We start from the raw sequence: 23,154 nt of genomic DNA on the forward strand, positions 1-23,154 counted from the left end.
CGCCGTCGCCGTGTTCGTGAGTACGCAGATGTGCTTCAAAGTGTTGGACAGAGCGAGCATTCATTTCTTGTTAAGAATCGCAATTCAATTCATTCGAGTGTGGCAAAAGCAGTGGTGCAGCGTTTTCCTTTCTTAAGATCTCGCAGCTGCTTGCAAGTATGTCCATCGTTTAAGACGACAGAAAAGTAGCGTCAGCGGTGCGTCAGTGGGAAGTCGGTGAAGTCGCCATTGGAGCCATAAGCCAGTAATTACGACACGCGAATCACTCAAACACCATGCAGCATGTACCACAATGCTCGGCCGAGGGACCGGGTAGCTCAGCCGGTAGAGCGCTAGACTTTCAACCAAAGGGTCCCGGGTTCAAACCCCCGTCCAGGCCAAAATTGATACACTGTCGTAACGGCTAATGTGCTGGCAACGGAAGCACTACAGAAACGAGTGAGGCCATGTCGTGTTCTTACGTCAGATTGCTTGAAAAGTTGCACTTGCCGAGAGACGCTTCTGCGACCGGCAGTCGTGGCCGAGTGGTTAAGGCGTCTGACTAGAAATCAGATTCCCTCTGGGAGCGTAGGTTCGAGTCCTACCGACTGCGTCCTTTTTGTGTCAAGAGGTGAAGAACATCTCCAACGGAACCGTGAAATGAGCGAATACGTGGGAAACACTGCATTCGAGACGCTTGTGAATTTTACAATTGTCCAGTGAGTGTCGACAAAACACGTAGCTCCTCTGCTGAGACGTACAAACTGCTGCAATTTCACTTTACATCGTGTGTCAGCTTTCTTCGATAGTCTGTTACGACCCTAGCGTAATGAGTTTATAGACAGCAGTCAGACGACGTTTTAATAGTAACAGCTCCACGCAACGACTACCCAACAGTAAAGGACATGAGGCAATGTGTCAGTATGCCTAAAGGGAGGGGTGTTCAGGTAACGTGAGCCCGGATAGCTCAGTCGGTAGAGCATTAGGCTTTTAACCTAAGGGTCCAGGGTTCAAGTCCCTGTTCGGGCGGAAATTTTAATACCTTGGTAGCCGCACGTCTCGTAGCGGTGTAAGCACTACGGAAAAGAATGCTGCTACGCCGTTTCCTGGCACTGCAGTGCTTTAAACAGTAGCAGTTGCATGTGTCGGGAGGATCTTCCGCTACTGGCAGTCGTGGCCGAGTGGTCCGGTTAGTCAGCCGGCGGACGCGGTCGAGGTCGGACGTGCTGTGCTGCGCGCCTCGCCGTCGCTGTTTACGTGTGGTGAGTCACTGCGCTTGCTTCAGTGTCTACCAGTGTTTTGTGTGATCTGGAAATGAACTCGATTTCGTGATGTCTCAACCGAGTAGGAAAGACACACTGAAGTTTACTTTTGACAGAAACTTTGTCCGACCTAAATCTTTTGAAGTTGAGCAATGGTTAGAAGATGAAGTAAAGATAGGACTTGAGGATATAATCGGGATACATCTTTCGATTGTCAGTAGCACCGTTTTCGTTAAATTAGCTCGATCAGACATGTGTGAGAAAATAGTTGAATCTTGTGGTGGTATCCTAAAATTTAAACATAGCGATGGAAATGTGGGGGAAGTTGTTGTTTCGCATGCCGGCCTAGGAATACGGACTGTTCGAGTTTTTGAACTTCCATTTGAAATAACCAGTGAACAGATCAATGCAGTGCTCTGTCCCTACGGTAAAATCATAAGCAATATTGCGGAACGTTGGTCTAGTGCACATAAATTCCCGGTTCTTAATGGGGTGCGGCAATTGAAAATCGAGCTGCAGAAGCACATCCCGTCTTATGTTAACGTATGCGGGTATCGTGCGATAGTCATGTACGATGATCAGCCTCGAACGTGTGCCGCATGCAATTCGACGGGTCACGTGCGTGCCGAATGCGTGCAGAGGCGAGTGGCGCAGCTGCCTGCGGGCGAGGCAGCCAGGCCCCCCGCGATGACAACACTGCCTGTGACGTACGTCGCCGTAGCGCGTGGGCTTTCGGCTACATCCACGGTCACCGAAGTCAGTGAAAATACTGTTGTGCCTGCGCCAGTGACGCAACTGGGGACTGTTGCAACGCCGGAAGAGACCCCACCTAAACCCATAGAAGTATCGCCTTCCGTAGTAGTCACCGAAGAACAGGCATCCGACATGCAAACGGCTGCGTCCCAATCGGCCGCTGCTACTCCACGGGGGGAATCTCCAGCAGGTTCCGATCAAGGCCAACACAATCGTACGTCTCCCAGAAAAACTAAAAAACGGAGAGTTGCCCGCCAGGGTGCAGAACAGATTGCACCGGTTCTGCGCGAAAAGGCTAAACAGATAGGTGAACAACTCAGTGACAAAGCATCTGATAGCACAAACCATGATCATCCCTCAGCCAGTTTACCATCAGTCCTTGACAATGTCTCAGATGCTCTACCTCTGAACCCCGAACAGTCAGCTCAACTCCGAACCGACTGTGATGTCCACATGGTCAAACTCTATCCTGCTCCAGAGTCGGTAACGACCTCGACACAACCACCACCAACTAGTTGGGCGGACGATACAGAATCTACTGCCGAAGTAGACAGTATGGATACTTCCGACACGGTGACAGCCGTCACTTCAGTCTCCAAAGACGACGATGTTAACGAGAAAGATAACGCCTCGACAGAAACTGCCGCGCAAAAAGAACGCACGACTGATCCCTTTTCAACGGGAGACTATTTTTAACTCTGCCTTTAAAGTGACTGTCAATACATGTTTTTGTTACATGGAATTGCTTCAAAAGTGCTTCTACGACGTGACTTGTTTTTTCCAGCGTTATTTCTGTTTGATATCGGACTGATTTTAGGTATTGCTCCTGTTTAGTCCACCACTATTCCGCCACAGGCCTATCGACTTGCTACTCTCAATATTAATAAGATACGTAGCGCTCTTAAACTGCAACATTTAAAAGACTTTTTATATGCAGCTGATGTAGACATTTTATTTGTACAAGAAGTAACAGCGATCAGACTTGATTGCATACCAGGTTATAATGTGATCACTAATCCTGGGGCCGGTTGCGAATTAGGTACAGCTTTTATTGTGAAGGAAGGTATCATTATTACCGACGTCACAAAACTGCCGAACAGTAGGGGCATTGCGGGCACTTTTTATAACAACAGACTAATTAATGTCTATGCCCCATCCGGTTCCAGTAATAGACGTCAAAGAGCAGAATTTTTTAAAGAAGAAATAGTTCCTCTCTTTGGCGTCCGCCACACCAATGTCATCTTCGGAGGCGACTTTAACTGTGTCATCAGTGCAAAGGACCAGACTCCCAATCTTAACAAATCACTTGAACTGGCACGAATTGTACGAGACTTGCGCTTCGTTGATTCTTGGGAGCTCAAGCATGGGGCAGCACCTGGGTTTACCCATATCACGACCCATTCGGCAAGCCGTCTTGATCGAATTTATATCACACCCACTTTGAGGAATAACATTCTGCAGTCAGAAGTATGGCCAGTGGCGTTCTCCGATCATGCTGCATACATCTGTACTATAAGTCTAGACCGACAACGGACGTGTCGATACAGGGGCCTGTGGAAATTAAATGTCTCACATCTACAAGACTCGGCGTGTCAAGAGGCCTTCCTCAATACCTGGCGAGAATGTGAGCAACGATTTGCCTCTTATAATTCGGCCATTGATTGGTGGCTCAGGTGCGCCAAACCTAAAATTAGGTGGTGTTTCATGAACTACGCACGGGAAAAGAGCTTTTGGCTTCAAAGGACGATTAATTTCTATTTTCATTGTCTGCGGGAACTGTATATGCTCGGTACTTCGGCTGTCGAGAATTGTCAACGAATTAAGAAAATCCAGGCCAAAATCCTCACCCTAAGGAGGACGCAGCTAGAAGGCTACAAAGTCAGGTCGCGGGTCCAGACTACTGTACACCAAGAACTCACCTCAGTCTACCATATGATCCAAGAAAGTAAGAACGGCTCCCGTCAAATACTGACGGAGTTAATTGCTGAGGATGGCGCAACGCTGACTACGCACAACGAGATTAAAGCGGCGGTGCTCAACTACTTCACCACCTTGATGTCAAATAAAGAAGTAAACGTGCAAGCGCAGGATGCTCTTTTGAATAATTTGCGCAACAGAGTCAGTCTCGTGGACGCGGAAAAGCTATTAGACGTAGCGACCGAAGAAGACGTGGAATATGTACTCTGGAAAAGTGCTAAGAATAAATCCCCCGGACCTGACGGAATTCCCGCCGAATTCTATCAAAAATTCTGGAACACCATAAAGGCGAAAATCACTTGCATCTGTAACGAACTTCTAGACCACAACAACGTGATCCCCGCCAGCTTCTGTGAAGGCATAATCGTTCTAATTAAAAAAACCTCAGGCAGTGCAAACGTAAAAAATCTAAGACCGATAACGCTGCTCAACAGCGACTATAAAATATTTGCGAGACTTTTGGCCCAAAGGCTTAAATCTACAATGACCAGTATCATTGGCCCTTACCAGACCAGCGTGGGCAAGGATCGGAAAATTCAACAGACTTTGTGCGACTACCGTGATTTAATCTCTATTGCGGAAGTCTGTAAGCTGAAATGTGCCATCATGTCTTTGGACTTCGACAAAGCCTTTGACAGGGTAAACCACCAGTATCTCTTTCGTACCATGTATGCGATGGGTTTTCCACCTGGGTTCGTCGCAATTATACAACAGATGGTAGCGACTAATTTATCCAGAGTCATCATCAATGGCCAGCCTACCCGAGCAATAGAGATAGCCAGTTCCGTCAGGCAGGGCTGCCCAATGTCCATGGCGCTTTTTGCGATTGCCATTGAGCCTTTGTTAGCTACCCTGACGCAAAGTTTACAGGGCATCGTCATACATGGATCCCGAGTAGTGTGCAAGGCGTATGCAGACGATGTCGGTTTCCTTGTACTAAATAGAACTGAAGTGGAGACCGCACTACAGATAGTCAGGCAATATGAGCAAGCGTCAGGTGCACAGCTAAACTGGACAAAGTCTGGAATATTCAATATTGGCCGCGGCCTAGGATCGCACCCTCACAGACAACTACGTCAACTGAAGATCTTCAAGTGTCTTGGAATTGATTTTCAGAGTAATATTCGGCACACCATTGCAACCAACTATAGAAAGCTTCTACGGACTATTCGTGCCAGCATACGGGAACACAGAGTACGAAAACTAAATGAAATTCAGAAAGTTATGGTCGCCAATGTATACCTCACCTCGAAACTCACTTATATCGCTCAAGTTTTACCAATGTCTGCACTCACTGCAAAACGAATTATGTCAGCGTTAGGACAGTTTGTCAGCCATCAGCACATTTTTAAAGTTCAGTTTGACACCTTAACGCTTGCCACAAAAAATGGTGGCTTAAATCTTGTCGATGTTGGAAAGAAGGCGCAAGCTTTATACATATCAAAAACTTTCCACCAATGGAAACACTCAGCTGATAGTGTCGCTGCTCACCTGCTTACTGAGATAGCTCCGGCCGACCTCAGGCCACCTATCACGGTGCAACATATTCCAAACGGACTTTACCACTTAAAATGGTTTTTACTGGAGTACAGTTATGTACACACAAGGATCCCCGAACAAGAAATGAAGACAGTGAAACACGTGTACCAGGAACTCATGAAAGATAAGAAGAAAAATAACATTGAAGCAAAATACAACTTTTACGACTGGAAGGTAATCTGGGAGAACATCCATTGTCCGTATTTGCCGTCAACACTGAAAGCCACTTGGTATTTCGCAGTTAACAGAAAATTGGCAACTAACTCCAAACTACATAACATACACCTCGCAGAATCACCTTTGTGCACAACGTGTAATTTAATGGATACTGATGAACACAGGTTTGTGTGCGACAACATAAAAGATATATGGGAATATATCACGAACAAGTTAGCACTCATCAGTAGAACATCGCCCAGATATATAACACCTGCTGCCTTTCTGACGCCGGACGATACCCCGTACCCACGGACGAGAAGGAACGCACTAAACTGGTTAAAAGCCGCTACTGTACATTACTTATTTACAAAAGAAGAAAAGAGTAAAGAAGACTTCTGGGTCTATCTTACAACTCAGCACCATATGCTAATGAAAACGAAAAACTATAAGGATAACTTCGCCAACTACCTGCTCAAAACTGTAACGTAAAAAAAAAGAGACTACCAGATCATTTGATTGAATTTCATGTTAACGAACATTCAGTAGATACTCACTCAAGATCAGACGGACCATCTATAAGGCGAATAATGTGTCATGTTGACCGAACCACAAGTTACAAACACCACTGAAGTAATCGATTGGCAAGAGTTCAAGCTTCTTTTCGTTAGATGAAGAAAATTCAGTTTTCTGTTTCGAGCAATATTTTAGTTCTCCTTCAATTTCGCAGCGTTCAGAACAAAGCATTTTAATTTTAGAAGAAATGGATTTTCAGTTTTCTTTTAACTTCTTTGACGTTTTCTGTTAACACGAGGCAATGGAGCCGCGATAAATTTCAGTTACTATTTTCTTCATATAGATGCTTGTATCGTGAACGACGCATATAACCCACAACGTTTTCATTTTCCTTAAATCAAAGGCCTTTGATGCCGCGCCAACGAAGGCGACTTAATGGCGAGCAGAAGGACGGGCTATAAGGGGTGGATGAAAAAAAAAAAAAAAAAAAAAAAAGTGGTTAAGGCGTCTGACTCGAAATCAGATTCCCTCTGGGAGCGTAGGTTCGAATCCTACCGGCTGCGTGTGATTTTGCGTAAAAACGAGCAGAAATTTTCGCACACATGTGACATGCGTGGGTGAAAGCGGATCCAAACCGTGACACCATTCTCAACAAGACGGAAATTTATGTTTCAGAATACTGTTTCGCGACGGCCGCTGTCTGTTGCGGCTCTCGGTTTACCTCGCACGGACGCTAGTACTGCAGAAATCAGTCGCAGGCCCACGAACGCGCCCCCGTCATTTTGTCGCGCCGTCGCCGTGTTCGTGAGTACGCAGATGTGCTTCAAAGTGTTGGACAGAGCGAGCATTCATTTCTTGTTAAGAATCGCAATTCAATTCATTCGAGTGTGGCAAAAGCAGTGGTGCAGCGTTTTCCTTTCTTAAGATCTCGCAGCTGCTTGCAAGTATGTCCATCGTTTAAGACGACAGAAAAGTAGCGTCAGCGGTGCGTCAGTGGGAAGTCGGTGAAGTCGCCATTGGAGCCATAAGCCAGTAATTACGACACGCGAATCACTCAAACACCATGCAGCATGTACCACAATGCTCGGCCGAGGGACCGGGTAGCTCAGCCGGTAGAGCGCTAGACTTTCAACCAAAGGGTCCCGGGTTCAAACCCCCGTCCAGGCCAAAATTGATACACTGTCGTAACGGCTAATGTGCTGGCAACGGAAGCACTACAGAAACGAGTGAGGCCATGTCGTGTTCTTACGTCAGATTGCTTGAAAAGTTGCACTTGCCGAGAGACGCTTCTGCGACCGGCAGTCGTGGCCGAGTGGTTAAGGCGTCTGACTAGAAATCAGATTCCCTCTGGGAGCGTAGGTTCGAGGCCTACCGACTGCGTCCTTTTTGTGTCAAGAGGTGAAGAACATCTCCAACGGAACCGTGAAATGAGCGAATACGTGGGAAACACTGCATTCGAGACGCTTGTGAATTTTACAATTGTCCAGTGAGTGTCGACAAAACACGTAGCTCCTCTGCTGAGACGTACAAACTGCTGCAATTTCACTTTACATCGTGTGTCAGCTTTCTTCGATAGTCTGTTACGACCCTAGCGTAATGAGTTTATAGACAGCAGTCAGACGACGTTTTAATAGTAACAGCTCCACGCAACGACTACCCAACAGTAAAGGACATGAGGCAATGTGTCAGTATGCCTAAAGGGAGGGGTGTTCAGGTAACGTGAGCCCGGATAGCTCAGTCGGTAGAGCATTAGGCTTTTAACCTAAGGGTCCAGGGTTCAAGTCCCTGTTCGGGCGGAAATTTTAATACCTTGGTAGCCGCACGTCTCGTAGCGGTGTAAGCACTACGGAAAAGAATGCTGCTACGCCGTTTCCTGGCACTGCAGTGCTTTAAACAGTAGCAGTTGCATGTGTCGGGAGGATCTTCCGCTACTGGCAGTCGTGGCCGAGTGGTTAAGGCGTCTGACTCGAAATCAGATTCCCTCTGGGAGCGTAGGTTCGAATCCTACCGGCTGCGTGTGATTTTGCGTAAAAACGAGCAGAAATTTTCGCACACATGTGACATGCGTGGGTGAAAGCGGATCCAAACCAGTGACACCATTCTCAACAAGACGGAAATTTATGTTTCAGAATACTGTTTCGCGACGGCCGCTGTCTGTTGCGGCTCTCGGTTTACCTCGCACGGACGCTAGTACTGCAGAAATCAGTCGCAGGCCCACGAACGCGCCCCCGTCATTTTGTCGCGCCGTCGCCGTGTTCGTGAGTACGCAGATGTGCTTCAAAGTGTTGGACAGAGCGAGCATTCATTTCTTGTTAAGAATCGCAATTCAATTCATTCGAGTGTGGCAAAAGCAGTGGTGCAGCGTTTTCCTTTCTTAAGATCTCGCAGCTGCTTGCAAGTATGTCCATCGTTTAAGACGACAGAAAAGTAGCGTCAGCGGTGCGTCAGTGGGAAGTCGGTGAAGTCGCCATTGGAGCCATAAGCCAGTAATTACGACACGCGAATCACTCAAACACCATGCAGCATGTACCACAATGCTCGGCCGAGGGACCGGGTAGCTCAGCCGGTAGAGCGCTAGACTTTCAACCAAAGGGTCCCGGGTTCAAACCCCCGTCCAGGCCAAAATTGATACACTGTCGTAACGGCTAATGTGCTGGCAACGGAAGCACTACAGAAACGAGTGAGGCCATGTCGTGTTCTTACGTCAGATTGCTTGAAAAGTTGCACTTGCCGAGAGACGCTTCTGCGACCGGCAGTCGTGGCCGAGTGGTTAAGGCGTCTGACTAGAAATCAGATTCCCTCTGGGAGCGTAGGTTCGAGGCCTACCGACTGCGTCCTTTTTGTGTCAAGAGGTGAAGAACATCTCCAACGGAACCGTGAAATGAGCGAATACGTGGGAAACACTGCATTCGAGACGCTTGTGAATTTTACAATTGTCCAGTGAGTGTCGACAAAACACGTAGCTCCTCTGCTGAGACGTACAAACTGCTGCAATTTCACTTTACATCGTGTGTCAGCTTTCTTCGATAGTCTGTTACGACCCTAGCGTAATGAGTTTATAGACAGCAGTCAGACGACGTTTTAATAGTAACAGCTCCACGCAACGACTACCCAACAGTAAAGGACATGAGGCAATGTGTCAGTATGCCTAAAGGGAGGGGTGTTCAGGTAACGTGAGCCCGGATAGCTCAGTCGGTAGAGCATTAGGCTTTTAACCTAAGGGTCCAGGGTTCAAGTCCCTGTTCGGGCGGAAATTTTAATACCTTGGTAGCCGCACGTCTCGTAGCGGTGTAAGCACTACGGAAAAGAATGCTGCTACGCCGTTTCCTGGCACTGCAGTGCTTTAAACAGTAGCAGTTGCATGTGTCGGGAGGATCTTCCGCTACTGGCAGTCGTGGCCGAGTGGTTAAGGCGTCTGACTCGAAATCAGATTCCCTCTGGGAGCGTAGGTTCGAATCCTACCGGCTGCGTGTGATTTTGCGTAAAAACGAGCAGAAATTTTCGCACACATGTGACATGCGTGGGTGAAAGCGGATCCAAACCAGTGACACCATTCTCAACAAGACGGAAATTTATGTTTCAGAATACTGTTTCGCGACGGCCGCTGTCTGTTGCGGCTCTCGGTTTACCTCGCACGGACGCTAGTACTGCAGAAATCAGTCGCAGGCCCACGAACGCGCCCCCGTCATTTTGTCGCGCCGTCGCCGTGTTCGTGAGTACGCAGATGTGCTTCAAAGTGTTGGACAGAGCGAGCATTCATTTCTTGTTAAGAATCGCAATTCAATTCATTCGAGTGTGGCAAAAGCAGTGGTGCAGCGTTTTCCTTTCTTAAGATCTCGCAGCTGCTTGCAAGTATGTCCATCGTTTAAGACGACAGAAAAGTAGCGTCAGCGGTGCGTCAGTGGGAAGTCGGTGAAGTCGCCATTGGAGCCATAAGCCAGTAATTACGACACGCGAATCACTCAAACACCATGCAGCATGTACCACAATGCTCGGCCGAGGGACCGGGTAGCTCAGCCGGTAGAGCGCTAGACTTTCAACCAAAGGGTCCCGGGTTCAAACCCCCGTCCAGGCCAAAATTGATACACTGTCGTAACGGCTAATGTGCTGGCAACGGAAGCACTACAGAAACGAGTGAGGCCATGTCGTGTTCTTACGTCAGATTGCTTGAAAAGTTGCACTTGCCGAGAGACGCTTCTGCGACCGGCAGTCGTGGCCGAGTGGTTAAGGCGTCTGACTAGAAATCAGATTCCCTCTGGGAGCGTAGGTTCGAGTCCTACCGACTGCGTCCTTTTTGTGTCAAGAGGTGAAGAACATCTCCAACGGAACCGTGAAATGAGCGAATACGTGGGAAACACTGCATTCGAGACGCTTGTGAATTTTACAATTGTCCAGTGAGTGTCGACAAAACACGTAGCTCCTCTGCTGAGACGTACAAACTGCTGCAATTTCACTTTACATCGTGTGTCAGCTTTCTTCGATAGTCTGTTACGACCCTAGCGTAATGAGTTTATAGACAGCAGTCAGACGACGTTTTAATAGTAACAGCTCCACGCAACGACTACCCAACAGTAAAGGACATGAGGCAATGTGTCAGTATGCCTAAAGGGAGGGGTGTTCAGGTAACGTGAGCCCGGATAGCTCAGTCGGTAGAGCATTAGGCTTTTAACCTAAGGGTCCAGGGTTCAAGTCCCTGTTCGGGCGGAAATTTTAATACCTTGGTAGCCGCACGTCTCGTAGCGGTGTAAGCACTACGGAAAAGAATGCTGCTACGCCGTTTCCTGGCACTGCAGTGCTTTAAACAGTAGCAGTTGCATGTGTCGGGAGGATCTTCCGCTACTGGCAGTCGTGGCCGAGTGGTTAAGGCGTCTGACTCGAAATCAGATTCCCTCTGGGAGCGTAGGTTCGAATCCTACCGGCTGCGTGTGATTTTGCGTAAAAACGAGCAGAAATTTTCGCACACATGTGACATGCGTGGGTGAAAGCGGATCCAAACCAGTGACACCATTCTCAACAAGACGGAAATTTATGTTTCAGAATACTGTTTCGCGACGGCCGCTGTCTGTTGCGGCTCTCGGTTTACCTCGCACGGACGCTAGTACTGCAGAAATCAGTCGCAGGCCCACGAACGCGCCCCCGTCATTTTGTCGCGCCGTCGCCGTGTTCGTGAGTACGCAGATGTGCTTCAAAGTGTTGGACAGAGCGAGCATTCATTTCTTGTTAAGAATCGCAATTCAATTCATTCGAGTGTGGCAAAAGCAGTGGTGCAGCGTTTTCCTTTCTTAAGATCTCGCAGCTGCTTGCAAGTATGTCCATCGTTTAAGACGACAGAAAAGTAGCGTCAGCGGTGCGTCAGTGGGAAGTCGGTGAAGTCGCCATTGGAGCCATAAGCCAGTAATTACGACACGCGAATCACTCAAACACCATGCAGCATGTACCACAATGCTCGGCCGAGGGACCGGGTAGCTCAGCCGGTAGAGCGCTAGACTTTCAACCAAAGGGTCCCGGGTTCAAACCCCCGTCCAGGCCAAAATTGATACACTGTCGTAACGGCTAATGTGCTGGCAACGGAAGCACTACAGAAACGAGTGAGGCCATGTCGTGTTCTTACGTCAGATTGCTTGAAAAGTTGCACTTGCCGAGAGACGCTTCTGCGACCGGCAGTCGTGGCCGAGTGGTTAAGGCGTCTGACTAGAAATCAGATTCCCTCTGGGAGCGTAGGTTCGAGTCCTACCGACTGCGTCCTTTTTGTGTCAAGAGGTGAAGAACATCTCCAACGGAACCGTGAAATGAGCGAATACGTGGGAAACACTGCATTCGAGACGCTTGTGAATTTTACAATTGTCCAGTGAGTGTCGACAAAACACGTAGCTCCTCTGCTGAGACGTACAAACTGCTGCAATTTCACTTTACATCGTGTGTCAGCTTTCTTCGATAGTCTGTTACGACCCTAGCGTAATGAGTTTATAGACAGCAGTCAGACGACGTTTTAATAGTAACAGCTCCACGCAACGACTACCCAACAGTAAAGGACATGAGGCAATGTGTCAGTATGCCTAAAGGGAGGGGTGTTCAGGTAACGTGAGCCCGGATAGCTCAGTCGGTAGAGCATTAGGCTTTTAACCTAAGGGTCCAGGGTTCAAGTCCCTGTTCGGGCGGAAATTTTAATACCTTGGTAGCCGCACGTCTCGTAGCGGTGTAAGCACTACGGAAAAGAATGCTGCTACGCCGTTTCCTGGCACTGCAGTGCTTTAAACAGTAGCAGTTGCATGTGTCGGGAGGATCTTCCGCTACTGGCAGTCGTGGCCGAGTGGTTAAGGCGTCTGACTCGAAATCAGATTCCCTCTGGGAGCGTAGGTTCGAATCCTACCGGCTGCGTGTGATTTTGCGTAAAAACGAGCAGAAATTTTCGCACACATGTGACATGCGTGGGTGAAAGCGGATCCAAACCAGTGACACCATTCTCAACAAGACGGAAATTTATGTTTCAGAATACTGTTTCGCGACGGCCGCTGTCTGTTGCGGCTCTCGGTTTACCTCGCACGGACGCTAGTACTGCAGAAATCAGTCGCAGGCCCACGAACGCGCCCCCGTCATTTTGTCGCGCCGTCGCCGTGTTCGTGAGTACGCAGATGTGCTTCAAAGTGTTGGACAGAGCGAGCATTCATTTCTTGTTAAGAATCGCAATTCAATTCATTCGAGTGTGGCAAAAGCAGTGGTGCAGCGTTTTCCTTTCTTAAGATCTCGCAGCTGCTTGCAAGTATGTCCATCGTTTAAGACGACAGAAAAGTAGCGTCAGCGGTGCGTCAGTGGGAAGTCGGTGAAGTCGCCATTGGAGCCATAAGCCAGTAATTACGACACGCGAATCACTCAAACACCATGCAGCATGTACCACAATGCTCGGCCGAGGGACCGGGTAGCTCAGCCGGTAGAGCGCTAGACTTTCAACCAAAGGGTCCCGGGTTCAAACCCCCGTCCAGGCCAAAATTGATACACTGTCGTAACGGCTAATGTGCTGGCAACGGAAGCACTACAGAAACGAGTGAGGCCATGTCGTGTTCTTACGTCAGATTGCTTGAAAAGTTGCACTTGCCGAGAGACGCTTCTGCGACCGGCAGTCGTGGCCGAGTGGTTAAGGCGTCTGACTAGAAATCAGATTCCCTCTGGGAGCGTAGGTTCGAGTCCTACCGACTGCGTCCTTTTTGTGTCAAGAGGTGAAGAACATCTCCAACGGAACCGTGAAATGAGCGAATACGTGGGAAACACTGCATTCGAGACGCTTGTGAATTTTACAATTGTCCAGTGAGTGTCGACAAAACACGTAGCTCCTCTGCTGAGACGTACAAACTGCTGCAATTTCACTTTACATCGTGTGTCAGCTTTCTTCGATAGTCTGTTACGACCCTAGCGTAATGAGTTTATAGACAGCAGTCAGACGACGTTTTAATAGTAACAGCTCCACGCAACGACTACCCAACAGTAAAGGACATGAGGCAATGTGTCAGTATGCCTAAAGGGAGGGGTGTTCAGGTAACGTGAGCCCGGATAGCTCAGTCGGTAGAGCATTAGGCTTTTAACCTAAGGGTCCAGGGTTCAAGTCCCTGTTCGGGCGGAAATTTTAATACCTTGGTAGCCGCACGTCTCGTAGCGGTGTAAGCACTACGGAAAAGAATGCTGCTACGCCGTTTCCTGGCACTGCAGTGCTTTAAACAGTAGCAGTTGCATGTGTCGGGAGGATCTTCCGCTACTGGCAGTCGTGGCCGAGTGGTTAAGGCGTCTGACTCGAAATCAGATTCCCTCTGGGAGCGTAGGTTCGAATCCTACCGGCTGCGTGTGATTTTGCGTAAAAACGAGCAGAAATTTTCGCACACATGTGACATGCGTGGGTGAAAGCGGATCCAAACCAGTGACACCATTCTCAACAAGACGGAAATTTATGTTTCAGAATACTGTTTCGCGACGGCCGCTGTCTGTTGCGGCTCTCGGTTTACCTCGCACGGACGCTAGTACTGCAGAAATCAGTCGCAGGCCCACGAACGCGCCCCCGTCATTTTGTCGCGCCGTCGCCGTGTTCGTGAGTACGCAGATGTGTTTCAAAGTGTTGGACAGAGCGAGCATTCATTTCTTGTTAAGAATCGCAATTCAATTCATTCGAGTGTGGCAAAAGCAGTGGTGCAGCGTTTTCCTTTCTTAAGATCTCGCAGCTGCTTGCAAGTATGTCCATCGTTTAAGACGACAGAAAAGTAGCGTCAGCGGTGCGTCAGTGGGAAGTCGGTGAAGTCGCCATTGGAGCCATAAGCCAGTAATTACGACACGCGAATCACTCAAACACCATGCAGCATGTACCACAATGCTCGGCCGAGGGACCGGGTAGCTCAGCCGGTAGAGCGCTAGACTTTCAACCAAAGGGTCCCGGGTTCAAACCCCCGTCCAGGCCAAAATTGATACACTGTCGTAACGGCTAATGTGCTGGCAACGGAAGCACTACAGAAACGAGTGAGGCCATGTCGTGTTCTTACGTCAGATTGCTTGAAAAGTTGCACTTGCCGAGAGACGCTTCTGCGACCGGCAGTCGTGGCCGAGTGGTTAAGGCGTCTGACTAGAAATCAGATTCCCTCTGGGAGCGTAGGTTCGAGTCCTACCGACTGCGTCCTTTTTGTGTCAAGAGGTGAAGAACATCTCCAACGGAACCGTGAAATGAGCGAATACGTGGGAAACACTGCATTCGAGACGCTTGTGAATTTTACAATTGTCCAGTGAGTGTCGACAAAACACGTAGCTCCTCTGCTGAGACGTACAAACTGCTGCAATTTCACTTTACATCGTGTGTCAGCTTTCTTCGATAGTCTGTTACGACCCTAGCGTAATGAGTTTATAGACAGCAGTCAGACGACGTTTTAATAGTAACAGCTCCACGCAACGACTACCCAACAGTAAAGGACATGAGGCAATGTGTCAGTATGCCTAAAGGGAGGGGTGTTCAGGTAACGTGAGCCCGGATAGCTCAGTCGGTAGAGCATTAGGCTTTTAACCTAAGGGTCCAGGGTTCAAGTCCCTGTTCGGGCGGAAATTTTAATACCTTGGTAGCCGCACGTCTCGTAGCGGTGTAAGCACTACGGAAAAGAATGCTGCTACGCCGTTTCCTGGCACTGCAGTGCTTTAAACAGTAGCAGTTGCATGTGTCGGGAGGATCTTCCGCTACTGGCAGTCGTGGCCGAGTGGTTAAGGCGTCTGACTCGAAATCAGATTCCCTCTGGGAGCGTAGGTTCGAATCCTACCGGCTGCGTGTGATTTTGCGTAAAAACGAGCAGAAATTTTCGCACACATGTGACATGCGTGGGTGAAAGCGGATCCAAACCAGTGACACCATTCTCAACAAGACGGAAATTTATGTTTCAGAATACTGTTTCGCGACGGCCGCTGTCTGTTGCGGCTCTCGGTTTACCTCGCACGGACGCTAGTACTGCAGAAATCAGTCGCAGGCCCACGAACGCGCCCCCGTCATTTTGTCGCGCCGTCGCCGTGTTCGTGAGTACGCAGATGTGTTTCAAAGTGTTGGACAGAGCGAGCATTCATTTCTTGTTAAGAATCGCAATTCAATTCATTCGAGTGTGGCAAAAGCAGTGGTGCAGCGTTTTCCTTTCTTAAGATCTCGCAGCTGCTTGCAAGTATGTCCATCGTTTAAGACGACAGAAAAGTAGCGTCAGCGGTGCGTCAGTGGGAAGTCGGTGAAGTCGCCATTGGAGCCATAAGCCAGTAATTACGACACGCGAATCACTCAAACACCATGCAGCATGTACCACAATGCTCGGCCGAGGGACCGGGTAGCTCAGCCGGTAGAGCGCTAGACTTTCAACCAAAGGGTCCCGGGTTCAAACCCCCGTCCAGGCCAAAATTGATACACTGTCGTAACGGCTAATGTGCTGGCAACGGAAGCACTACAGAAACGAGTGAGGCCATGTCGTGTTCTTACGTCAGATTGCTTTGAAAAGTTGCACTTGCCGAGAGACGCTTCTGTGACCGGCAGTCGTGGCCGAGTGGTTAAGGCGTCTGACTAGAAATCAGATTCCCTCTGGGAGCGTAGGTTCGAGTCCTACCGACTGCGTCCTTTTTTTGTGTCAAGAGGTGAAGAACATCTCCAACGGAACCGTGAAATGAGCGAATACGTGGGAAACACTGCATTCGAGACGCTTGTGAATTTTACAATTGTCCAGTGAGTGTCGACAAAACACGTAGCTCCTCTGCTGAGACGTACAAACTGCTGCAATTTCACTTTACATCGTGTGTCAGCTTTCTTCGATAGTCTGTTACGACCCTAGCGTAATGAGTTTATAGACAGCAGTCAGACGACGTTTTAATAGTAACAGCTCCACGCAACGACTACCCAACAGTAAAGGACATGAGGCAATGTGTCAGTATGCCTAAAGGGAGGGGTGTTCAGGTAACGTGAGCCCGGATAGCTCAGTCGGTAGAGCATTAGGCTTTTAACCTAAGGGTCCAGGGTTCAAGTCCCTGTTCGGGCGGAAATTTTAATACCTTGGTAGCCGCACGTCTCGTAGGGGTGTAAGCACTACGGAAAAGAATGCTGCTACGCCGTTTCCTGGCACTGCAGTGCTTTAAACAGTAGCAGTTGCATGTGTCGGGAGGATCTTCCGCTACTGGCAGTCGTGGCCGAGCGTGCTCAAAGCTCAACTATCGCAAGACTAAACTAATGCCGATCGGTAGTGGGTTTAGAATCGATGATAACTGCCCATATATAATACACGAGAGTATCAAGCTGTTGGGAATACGAATGAGCCGCTGCCCTCTGAAAACTACTACGGACAACTGGCAAGAGCTTCTGGCTATGACGAGAGGTTGTCTCCAGCAAAATAAAGGCAGAGAACAGGACCTCATACAAAGAGTGCCGTTTATCAATAAAATGATACTTTCGAAAATCTGGTATGTAGGGCAGACAATCCCTGTGGTCAACAGCATTTCCAAGCAAATAATGACGGCAATTGGTTGGTATATTTGGAGGGGTGAAATATTCAAAGTGGGAATAAATGTTATTACTCTCCCACCAGAGAAAGGGGGCCTAGGGCTAATAGATGTTGAACTTAAATGCAAGGCTCTTCTTATACGGAGAACTATTCAGCTGTTTCAAGACTACCCAGACAGCGCGCTCCATATGGCCCTACGGATGTATACACCTACTAATATGGCAATACCGATAAACCTGGGGGAAACCCACTACAAAGCCAACCACATCAGGATGTTTCTGCTCGAAGTTAGTTACCTCCGAGCGAAACTGAGCGCACCAATACAGGACCTTACAACCGCCCAACTATACCGGATAATGAATACTGGTGGAAGAGTAAACCGCATGGAAACGAAATATCCCCTTCGGGATTGGGCTCAAATCTGGAAGAACATCCACAACACAGTGCTCGGAACAAATATCAGATCAACGTGGTATAAAGTAGTTAATGAGACCATACCTACGAAAGAAAAATTACACAGAATACGATTGTCGGCAACTGACAGATGTGGAGAGTGTGCCCTCATAGACAACTTGCTACACAGATGTGTCTGCGGAGAAAATAAATTGGTCTGGGAATGGTGCAGAATGAACCTTGCCTCTATCTGCAGGACAGCTAGACAGACAATCGCCATCACATCGGTGTTGCAACCTGATGGCACTTACTACCCCATCACGAAGAAAAATATATGGACATGGCTGACAGGACATACTCTGCATTACCTAATTCAAGCCGAAGATGCACCATCTTACCAGGGCTACAGAGTATATCTAGCCACACAAGCGCAACTGCTGATGAAGGATGACAAATACAGACAAAAGTTCGCGAACTATATACCAGCATTGAGAATAACGACACTATGAACGACAACGACGATGAACAAAAACGAACAAGGAACAACGAAGTAGATGTAAGATGAATGCACTGCGTCCGACTGTTGATAACGTTGATGGCAGTGTTTTTTTTTTTTTTTTTTTTTTTTTTTTTTTTTTTTTTTTTTTTTTCCAACCTGTGTGTGGCGCCCGGCCATTGGGCACTCAGTGCTAAGAGAAGACAACTGCCGACATAGGAGATCACATACAAACGGGGAGAAAGAAATGAGACCAAGCTATATGCTTGGGGTATACCATAATAGGCAACCCTCGAGAAGACGAGCGTTGAGTGCCGTCAACGAGCCGACATGTCTCACGCAAAGAATAGTGGAAACAAACATTTTACAAAAAACTTGTTGTATATTAAAAAAAGTTAAAAAAGATAAAAAAAAAACAAAAACCCAACAAAACACGATGAAAATAAAAGTTTTGCAGCAAAGAGTCATCAACAAACCAAAAAAAAAAAAAAAAAGTGGTTAAGGCGTCTGACTCGAAATCAGATTCCCTCTGGGAGCGTAGGTTCGAATCCTACCGGCTGCGTGTGATTTTGCGTAAAAACGAGCAGAAATTTTCGCACACATGTGACATGCGTGGGTGAAAGCGGATCCAAACCAGTGACACCATTCTCAACAAGACGGAAATTTATGTTTCAGAATACTGTTTCGCGACGGCCGCTGTCTGTTGCGGCTCTCGGTTTACCTCGCACGGACGCTAGTACTGCAGAAATCAGTCGCAGGCCCACGAACGCGCCCCCGTCATTTTGTCGCGCCGTCGCCGTGTTCGTGAGTACGCAGATGTGCTTCAAAGTGTTGGACAGAGCGAGCATTCATTTCTTGTTAAGAATCGCAATTCAATTCATTCGAGTGTGGCAAAAGCAGTGGTGCAGCGTTTTCCTTTCTTAAGATCTCGCAGCTGCTTGCAAGTATGTCCATCGTTTAAGACGACAGAAAAGTAGCGTCAGCGGTGCGTCAGTGGGAAGTCGGTGAAGTCGCCATTGGAGCCATAAGCCAGTAATTACGACACGCGAATCACTCAAACACCATGCAGCATGTACCACAATGCTCGGCCGAGGGACCGGGTAGCTCAGCCGGTAGAGCGCTAGACTTTCAACCAAAGGGTCCCGGGTTCAAACCCCCGTCCAGGCCAAAATTGATACACTGTCGTAACGGCTAATGTGCTGGCAACGGAAGCACTACAGAAACGAGTGAGGCCATGTCGTGTTCTTACGTCAGATTGCTTGAAAAGTTGCACTTGCCGAGAGACGCTTCTGTGACCGGCAGTCGTGGCCGAGTGGTTAAGGCGTCTGACTAGAAATCAGATTCCCTCTGGGAGCGTAGGTTCGAGTCCTACCGACTGCGTCCTTTTTTTGTGTCAAGAGGTGAAGAACATCTCCAACGGAACCGTGAAATGAGCGAATACGTGGGAAACACTGCATTCGAGACGCTTGTGAATTTTACAATTGTCCAGTGAGTGTCGACAAAACACGTAGCTCCTCTGCTGAGACGTACAAACTGCTGCAATTTCACTTTACATCGTGTGTCAGCTTTCTTCGATAGTCTGTTACGACCCTAGCGTAATGAGTTTATAGACAGCAGTCAGACGACGTTTTAATAGTAACAGCTCCACGCAACGACTACCCAACAGTAAAGGACATGAGGCAATGTGTCAGTATGCCTAAAGGGAGGGGTGTTCAGGTAACGTGAGCCCGGATAGCTCAGTCGGTAGAGCATTAGGCTTTTAACCTAAGGGTCCAGGGTTCAAGTCCCTGTTCGGGCGGAAATTTTAATACCTTGGTAGCCGCACGTCTCGTAGCGGTGTAAGCACTACGGAAAAGAATGCTGCTACGCCGTTTCCTGGCACTGCAGTGCTTTAAACAGTAGCAGTTGCATGTGTCGGGAGGATCTTCCGCTACTGGCAGTCGTGGCCGAGTGGTTAAGGCGTCTGACTCGAAATCAGATTCCCTCTGGGAGCGTAGGTTCGAATCCTACCGGCTGCGTGTGATTTTGCGTAAAAACGAGCAGAAATTTTCGCACACATGTGACATGCGTGGGTGAAAGCGGATCCAAACCAGTGACACCATTCTCAACAAGACGGAAATTTATGTTTCAGAATACTGTTTCGCGACGGCCGCTGTCTGTTGCGGCTCTCGGTTTACCTCGCACGGACGCTAGTACTGCAGAAATCAGTCGCAGGCCCACGAACGCGCCCCCGTCATTTTGTCGCGCCGTCGCCGTGTTCGTGAGTACGCAGATGTGCTTCAAAGTGTTGGACAGAGCGAGCATTCATTTCTTGTTAAGAATCGCAATTCAATTCATTCGAGTGTGGCAAAAGCAGTGGTGCAGCGTTTTCCTTTCTTAAGATCTCGCAGCTGCTTGCAAGTATGTCCATCGTTTAAGACGACAGAAAAGTAGCGTCAGCGGTGCGTCAGTGGGAAGTCGGTGAAGTCGCCATTGGAGCCATAAGCCAGTAATTACGACACGCGAATCACTCAAACACCATGCAGCATGTACCACAATGCTCGGCCGAGGGACCGGGTAGCTCAGCCGGTAGAGCGCTAGACTTTCAACCAAAGGGTCCCGGGTTCAAACCCCCGTCCAGGCCAAAATTGATACACTGTCGTAACGGCTAATGTGCTGGCAACGGAAGCACTACAGAAACGAGTGAGGCCATGTCGTGTTCTTACGTCAGATTGCTTGAAAAGTTGCACTTGCCGAGAGACGCTTCTGTGACCGGCAGTCGTGGCCGAGTGGTTAAGGCGTCTGACTAGAAATCAGATTCCCTCTGGGAGCGTAGGTTCGAGTCCTACCGACTGCGTCCTTTTTTTGTGTCAAGAGGTGAAGAACATCTCCAACGGAACCGTGAAATGAGCGAATACGTGGGAAACACTGCATTCGAGACGCTTGTGAATTTTACAATTGTCCAGTGAGTGTCGACAAAACACGTAGCTCCTCTGCTGAGACGTACAAACTGCTGCAATTTCACTTTACATCGTGTGTCAGCTTTCTTCGATAGTCTGTTACGACCCTAGCGTAATGAGTTTATAGACAGCAGTCAGACGACGTTTTAATAGTAACAGCTCCACGCAACGACTACCCAACAGTAAAGGACATGAGGCAATGTGTCAGTATGCCTAAAGGGAGGGGTGTTCAGGTAACGTGAGCCCGGATAGCTCAGTCGGTAGAGCATTAGGCTTTTAACCTAAGGGTCCAGGGTTCAAGTCCCTGTTCGGGCGGAAATTTTAATACCTTGGTAGCCGCACGTCTCGTAGCGGTGTAAGCACTACGGAAAAGAATGCTGCTACGCCGTTTCCTGGCACTGCAGTGCTTTAAACAGTAGCAGTTGCATGTGTCGGGAGGATCTTCCGCTACTGGCAGTCGTGGCCGAGTGGTTAAGGCGTCTGACTCGAAATCAGATTCCCTCTGGGAGCGTAGGTTCGAATCCTACCGGCTGCGTGTGATTTTGCGTAAAAACGAGCAGAAATTTTCGCACACATGTGACATGCGTGGGTGAAAGCGGATCCAAACCAGTGACACCATTCTCAACAAGACGGAAATTTATGTTTCAGAATACTGTTTCGCGACGGCCGCTGTCTGTTGCGGCTCTCGGTTTACCTCGCACGGACGCTAGTACTGCAGAAATCAGTCGCAGGCCCACGAACGCGCCCCCGTCATTTTGTCGCGCCGTCGCCGTGTTCGTGAGTACGCAGATGTGCTTCAAAGTGTTGGACAGAGCGAGCATTCATTTCTTGTTAAGAATCGCAATTCAATTCATTCGAGTGTGGCAAAAGCAGTGGTGCAGCGTTTTCCTTTCTTAAGATCTCGCAGCTGCTTGCAAGTATGTCCATCGTTTAAGACGACAGAAAAGTAGCGTCAGCGGTGCGTCAGTGGGAAGTCGGTGAAGTCGCCATTGGAGCCATAAGCCAGTAATTACGACACGCGAATCACTCAAACACCATGCAGCATGTACCACAATGCTCGGCCGAGGGACCGGGTAGCTCAGCCGGTAGAGCGCTAGACTTTCAACCAAAGGGTCCCGGGTTCAAACCCCCGTCCAGGCCAAAATTGATACACTGTCGTAACGGCTAATGTGCTGGCAACGGAAGCACTACAGAAACGAGTGAGGCCATGTCGTGTTCTTACGTCAGATTGCTTGAAAAGTTGCACTTGCCGAGAGACGCTTCTGCGACCGGCAGTCGTGGCCGAGTGGTTAAGGCGTCTGACTAGAAATCAGATTCCCTCTGGGAGCGTAGGTTCGAGTCCTACCGACTGCGTCCTTTGTTGTGTCAAGAGGTGAAGAACATCTCCAACGGAACCGTGAAATGAGCGAATACGTGGGAAACACTGCATTCGAGACGCTTGTGAATTTTACAATTGTCCAGTGAGTGTCGACAAAACACGTAGCTCCTCTGCTGAGACGTACAAACTGCTGCAATTTCACTTTACATCGTGTGTCAGCTTTCTTCGATAGTCTGTTACGACCCTAGCGTAATGAGTTTATAGACAGCAGTCAGACGACGTTTTAATAGTAACAGCTCCACGCAACGACTACCCAACAGTAAAGGACATGAGGCAATGTGTCAGTATGCCTAAAGGGAGGGGTGTTCAGGTAACGTGAGCCCGGATAGCTCAGTCGGTAGAGCATTAGGCTTTTAACCTAAGGGTCCAGGGTTCAAGTCCCTGTTCGGGCGGAAATTTTAATACCTTGGTAGCCGCACGTCTCGTAGCGGTGTAAGCACTACGGAAAAGAATGCTGCTACGCCGTTTCCTGGCACTGCAGTGCTTTAAACAGTAGCAGTTGCATGTGTCGGGAGGATCTTCCGCTACTGGCAGTCGTGGCCGAGTGGTTAAGGCGTCTGACTCGAAATCAGATTCCCTCTGGGAGCGTAGGTTCGAATCCTACCGGCTGCGTGTGATTTTGCGTAAAAACGAGCAGAAATTTTCGCACACATGTGACATGCGTGGGTGAAAGCGGATCCAAACCAGTGACACCATTCTCAACAAGACGGAAATTTATGTTTCAGAATACTGTTTCGCGACGGCCGCTGTCTGTTGCGGCTCTCGGTTTACCTCGCACGGACGC

The 23,154-nt window shown here is 48.6% G+C and overlaps 31 non-coding genes across 31 annotated transcripts; all 31 read left to right on the forward strand.

The window, feature by feature from the left end:
• The first annotated feature begins 510 nt into the window (after window positions 1-510).
• Trnas-aga (transfer RNA serine (anticodon AGA)) lies at window positions 511-592 on the forward strand. Its single transcript has one exon. It is a non-coding gene; the product is annotated as a tRNA-Ser (tRNA).
• A 343-nt stretch (window positions 593-935) lies between these two features.
• Trnak-uuu (transfer RNA lysine (anticodon UUU)) lies at window positions 936-1,008 on the forward strand. The gene has a single exon. It is a non-coding gene; the product is annotated as a tRNA-Lys (tRNA).
• A 6,472-nt stretch (window positions 1,009-7,480) lies between these two features.
• Window positions 7,481-7,562, forward strand: Trnas-aga (transfer RNA serine (anticodon AGA)). The gene has a single exon. It is a non-coding gene; the product is annotated as a tRNA-Ser (tRNA).
• Window positions 7,563-7,905: 343 nt separating this feature from the next.
• Trnak-uuu (transfer RNA lysine (anticodon UUU)) lies at window positions 7,906-7,978 on the forward strand. Its single transcript has one exon. It is a non-coding gene; the product is annotated as a tRNA-Lys (tRNA).
• Window positions 7,979-8,116: 138 nt separating this feature from the next.
• Window positions 8,117-8,198, forward strand: Trnas-cga (transfer RNA serine (anticodon CGA)). The gene has a single exon. It is a non-coding gene; the product is annotated as a tRNA-Ser (tRNA).
• A 736-nt stretch (window positions 8,199-8,934) lies between these two features.
• Trnas-aga (transfer RNA serine (anticodon AGA)) lies at window positions 8,935-9,016 on the forward strand. The gene has a single exon. It is a non-coding gene; the product is annotated as a tRNA-Ser (tRNA).
• A 343-nt stretch (window positions 9,017-9,359) lies between these two features.
• Trnak-uuu (transfer RNA lysine (anticodon UUU)) lies at window positions 9,360-9,432 on the forward strand. Its single transcript has one exon. It is a non-coding gene; the product is annotated as a tRNA-Lys (tRNA).
• A 138-nt stretch (window positions 9,433-9,570) lies between these two features.
• Trnas-cga (transfer RNA serine (anticodon CGA)) lies at window positions 9,571-9,652 on the forward strand. Its single transcript has one exon. It is a non-coding gene; the product is annotated as a tRNA-Ser (tRNA).
• Window positions 9,653-10,388: 736 nt separating this feature from the next.
• Trnas-aga (transfer RNA serine (anticodon AGA)) lies at window positions 10,389-10,470 on the forward strand. The gene has a single exon. It is a non-coding gene; the product is annotated as a tRNA-Ser (tRNA).
• A 343-nt stretch (window positions 10,471-10,813) lies between these two features.
• Window positions 10,814-10,886, forward strand: Trnak-uuu (transfer RNA lysine (anticodon UUU)). The gene has a single exon. It is a non-coding gene; the product is annotated as a tRNA-Lys (tRNA).
• Window positions 10,887-11,024: 138 nt separating this feature from the next.
• Window positions 11,025-11,106, forward strand: Trnas-cga (transfer RNA serine (anticodon CGA)). The gene has a single exon. It is a non-coding gene; the product is annotated as a tRNA-Ser (tRNA).
• Window positions 11,107-11,842: 736 nt separating this feature from the next.
• Window positions 11,843-11,924, forward strand: Trnas-aga (transfer RNA serine (anticodon AGA)). The gene has a single exon. It is a non-coding gene; the product is annotated as a tRNA-Ser (tRNA).
• A 343-nt stretch (window positions 11,925-12,267) lies between these two features.
• Trnak-uuu (transfer RNA lysine (anticodon UUU)) lies at window positions 12,268-12,340 on the forward strand. Its single transcript has one exon. It is a non-coding gene; the product is annotated as a tRNA-Lys (tRNA).
• A 138-nt stretch (window positions 12,341-12,478) lies between these two features.
• Trnas-cga (transfer RNA serine (anticodon CGA)) lies at window positions 12,479-12,560 on the forward strand. Its single transcript has one exon. It is a non-coding gene; the product is annotated as a tRNA-Ser (tRNA).
• Window positions 12,561-13,296: 736 nt separating this feature from the next.
• Window positions 13,297-13,378, forward strand: Trnas-aga (transfer RNA serine (anticodon AGA)). The gene has a single exon. It is a non-coding gene; the product is annotated as a tRNA-Ser (tRNA).
• A 343-nt stretch (window positions 13,379-13,721) lies between these two features.
• Window positions 13,722-13,794, forward strand: Trnak-uuu (transfer RNA lysine (anticodon UUU)). The gene has a single exon. It is a non-coding gene; the product is annotated as a tRNA-Lys (tRNA).
• Window positions 13,795-13,932: 138 nt separating this feature from the next.
• On the forward strand, window positions 13,933-14,014 carry Trnas-cga (transfer RNA serine (anticodon CGA)). Its single transcript has one exon. It is a non-coding gene; the product is annotated as a tRNA-Ser (tRNA).
• A 736-nt stretch (window positions 14,015-14,750) lies between these two features.
• Trnas-aga (transfer RNA serine (anticodon AGA)) lies at window positions 14,751-14,832 on the forward strand. The gene has a single exon. It is a non-coding gene; the product is annotated as a tRNA-Ser (tRNA).
• Window positions 14,833-15,175: 343 nt separating this feature from the next.
• On the forward strand, window positions 15,176-15,248 carry Trnak-uuu (transfer RNA lysine (anticodon UUU)). The gene has a single exon. It is a non-coding gene; the product is annotated as a tRNA-Lys (tRNA).
• Window positions 15,249-15,386: 138 nt separating this feature from the next.
• Trnas-cga (transfer RNA serine (anticodon CGA)) lies at window positions 15,387-15,468 on the forward strand. Its single transcript has one exon. It is a non-coding gene; the product is annotated as a tRNA-Ser (tRNA).
• A 737-nt stretch (window positions 15,469-16,205) lies between these two features.
• On the forward strand, window positions 16,206-16,287 carry Trnas-aga (transfer RNA serine (anticodon AGA)). Its single transcript has one exon. It is a non-coding gene; the product is annotated as a tRNA-Ser (tRNA).
• A 345-nt stretch (window positions 16,288-16,632) lies between these two features.
• On the forward strand, window positions 16,633-16,705 carry Trnak-uuu (transfer RNA lysine (anticodon UUU)). The gene has a single exon. It is a non-coding gene; the product is annotated as a tRNA-Lys (tRNA).
• A 2,646-nt stretch (window positions 16,706-19,351) lies between these two features.
• On the forward strand, window positions 19,352-19,433 carry Trnas-aga (transfer RNA serine (anticodon AGA)). The gene has a single exon. It is a non-coding gene; the product is annotated as a tRNA-Ser (tRNA).
• Window positions 19,434-19,778: 345 nt separating this feature from the next.
• On the forward strand, window positions 19,779-19,851 carry Trnak-uuu (transfer RNA lysine (anticodon UUU)). The gene has a single exon. It is a non-coding gene; the product is annotated as a tRNA-Lys (tRNA).
• A 138-nt stretch (window positions 19,852-19,989) lies between these two features.
• On the forward strand, window positions 19,990-20,071 carry Trnas-cga (transfer RNA serine (anticodon CGA)). Its single transcript has one exon. It is a non-coding gene; the product is annotated as a tRNA-Ser (tRNA).
• A 736-nt stretch (window positions 20,072-20,807) lies between these two features.
• On the forward strand, window positions 20,808-20,889 carry Trnas-aga (transfer RNA serine (anticodon AGA)). The gene has a single exon. It is a non-coding gene; the product is annotated as a tRNA-Ser (tRNA).
• A 345-nt stretch (window positions 20,890-21,234) lies between these two features.
• Window positions 21,235-21,307, forward strand: Trnak-uuu (transfer RNA lysine (anticodon UUU)). The gene has a single exon. It is a non-coding gene; the product is annotated as a tRNA-Lys (tRNA).
• A 138-nt stretch (window positions 21,308-21,445) lies between these two features.
• Trnas-cga (transfer RNA serine (anticodon CGA)) lies at window positions 21,446-21,527 on the forward strand. Its single transcript has one exon. It is a non-coding gene; the product is annotated as a tRNA-Ser (tRNA).
• A 736-nt stretch (window positions 21,528-22,263) lies between these two features.
• On the forward strand, window positions 22,264-22,345 carry Trnas-aga (transfer RNA serine (anticodon AGA)). The gene has a single exon. It is a non-coding gene; the product is annotated as a tRNA-Ser (tRNA).
• A 344-nt stretch (window positions 22,346-22,689) lies between these two features.
• Trnak-uuu (transfer RNA lysine (anticodon UUU)) lies at window positions 22,690-22,762 on the forward strand. The gene has a single exon. It is a non-coding gene; the product is annotated as a tRNA-Lys (tRNA).
• A 138-nt stretch (window positions 22,763-22,900) lies between these two features.
• On the forward strand, window positions 22,901-22,982 carry Trnas-cga (transfer RNA serine (anticodon CGA)). Its single transcript has one exon. It is a non-coding gene; the product is annotated as a tRNA-Ser (tRNA).
• The last annotated feature ends 172 nt before the right edge of the window (window positions 22,983-23,154 follow it).

This window comes from Schistocerca nitens, chromosome 4, assembly GCF_023898315.1.
Source record: "Schistocerca nitens isolate TAMUIC-IGC-003100 chromosome 4, iqSchNite1.1, whole genome shotgun sequence".
Classification (NCBI taxonomy): Eukaryota; Metazoa; Arthropoda; class Insecta; order Orthoptera; family Acrididae; genus Schistocerca; species Schistocerca nitens.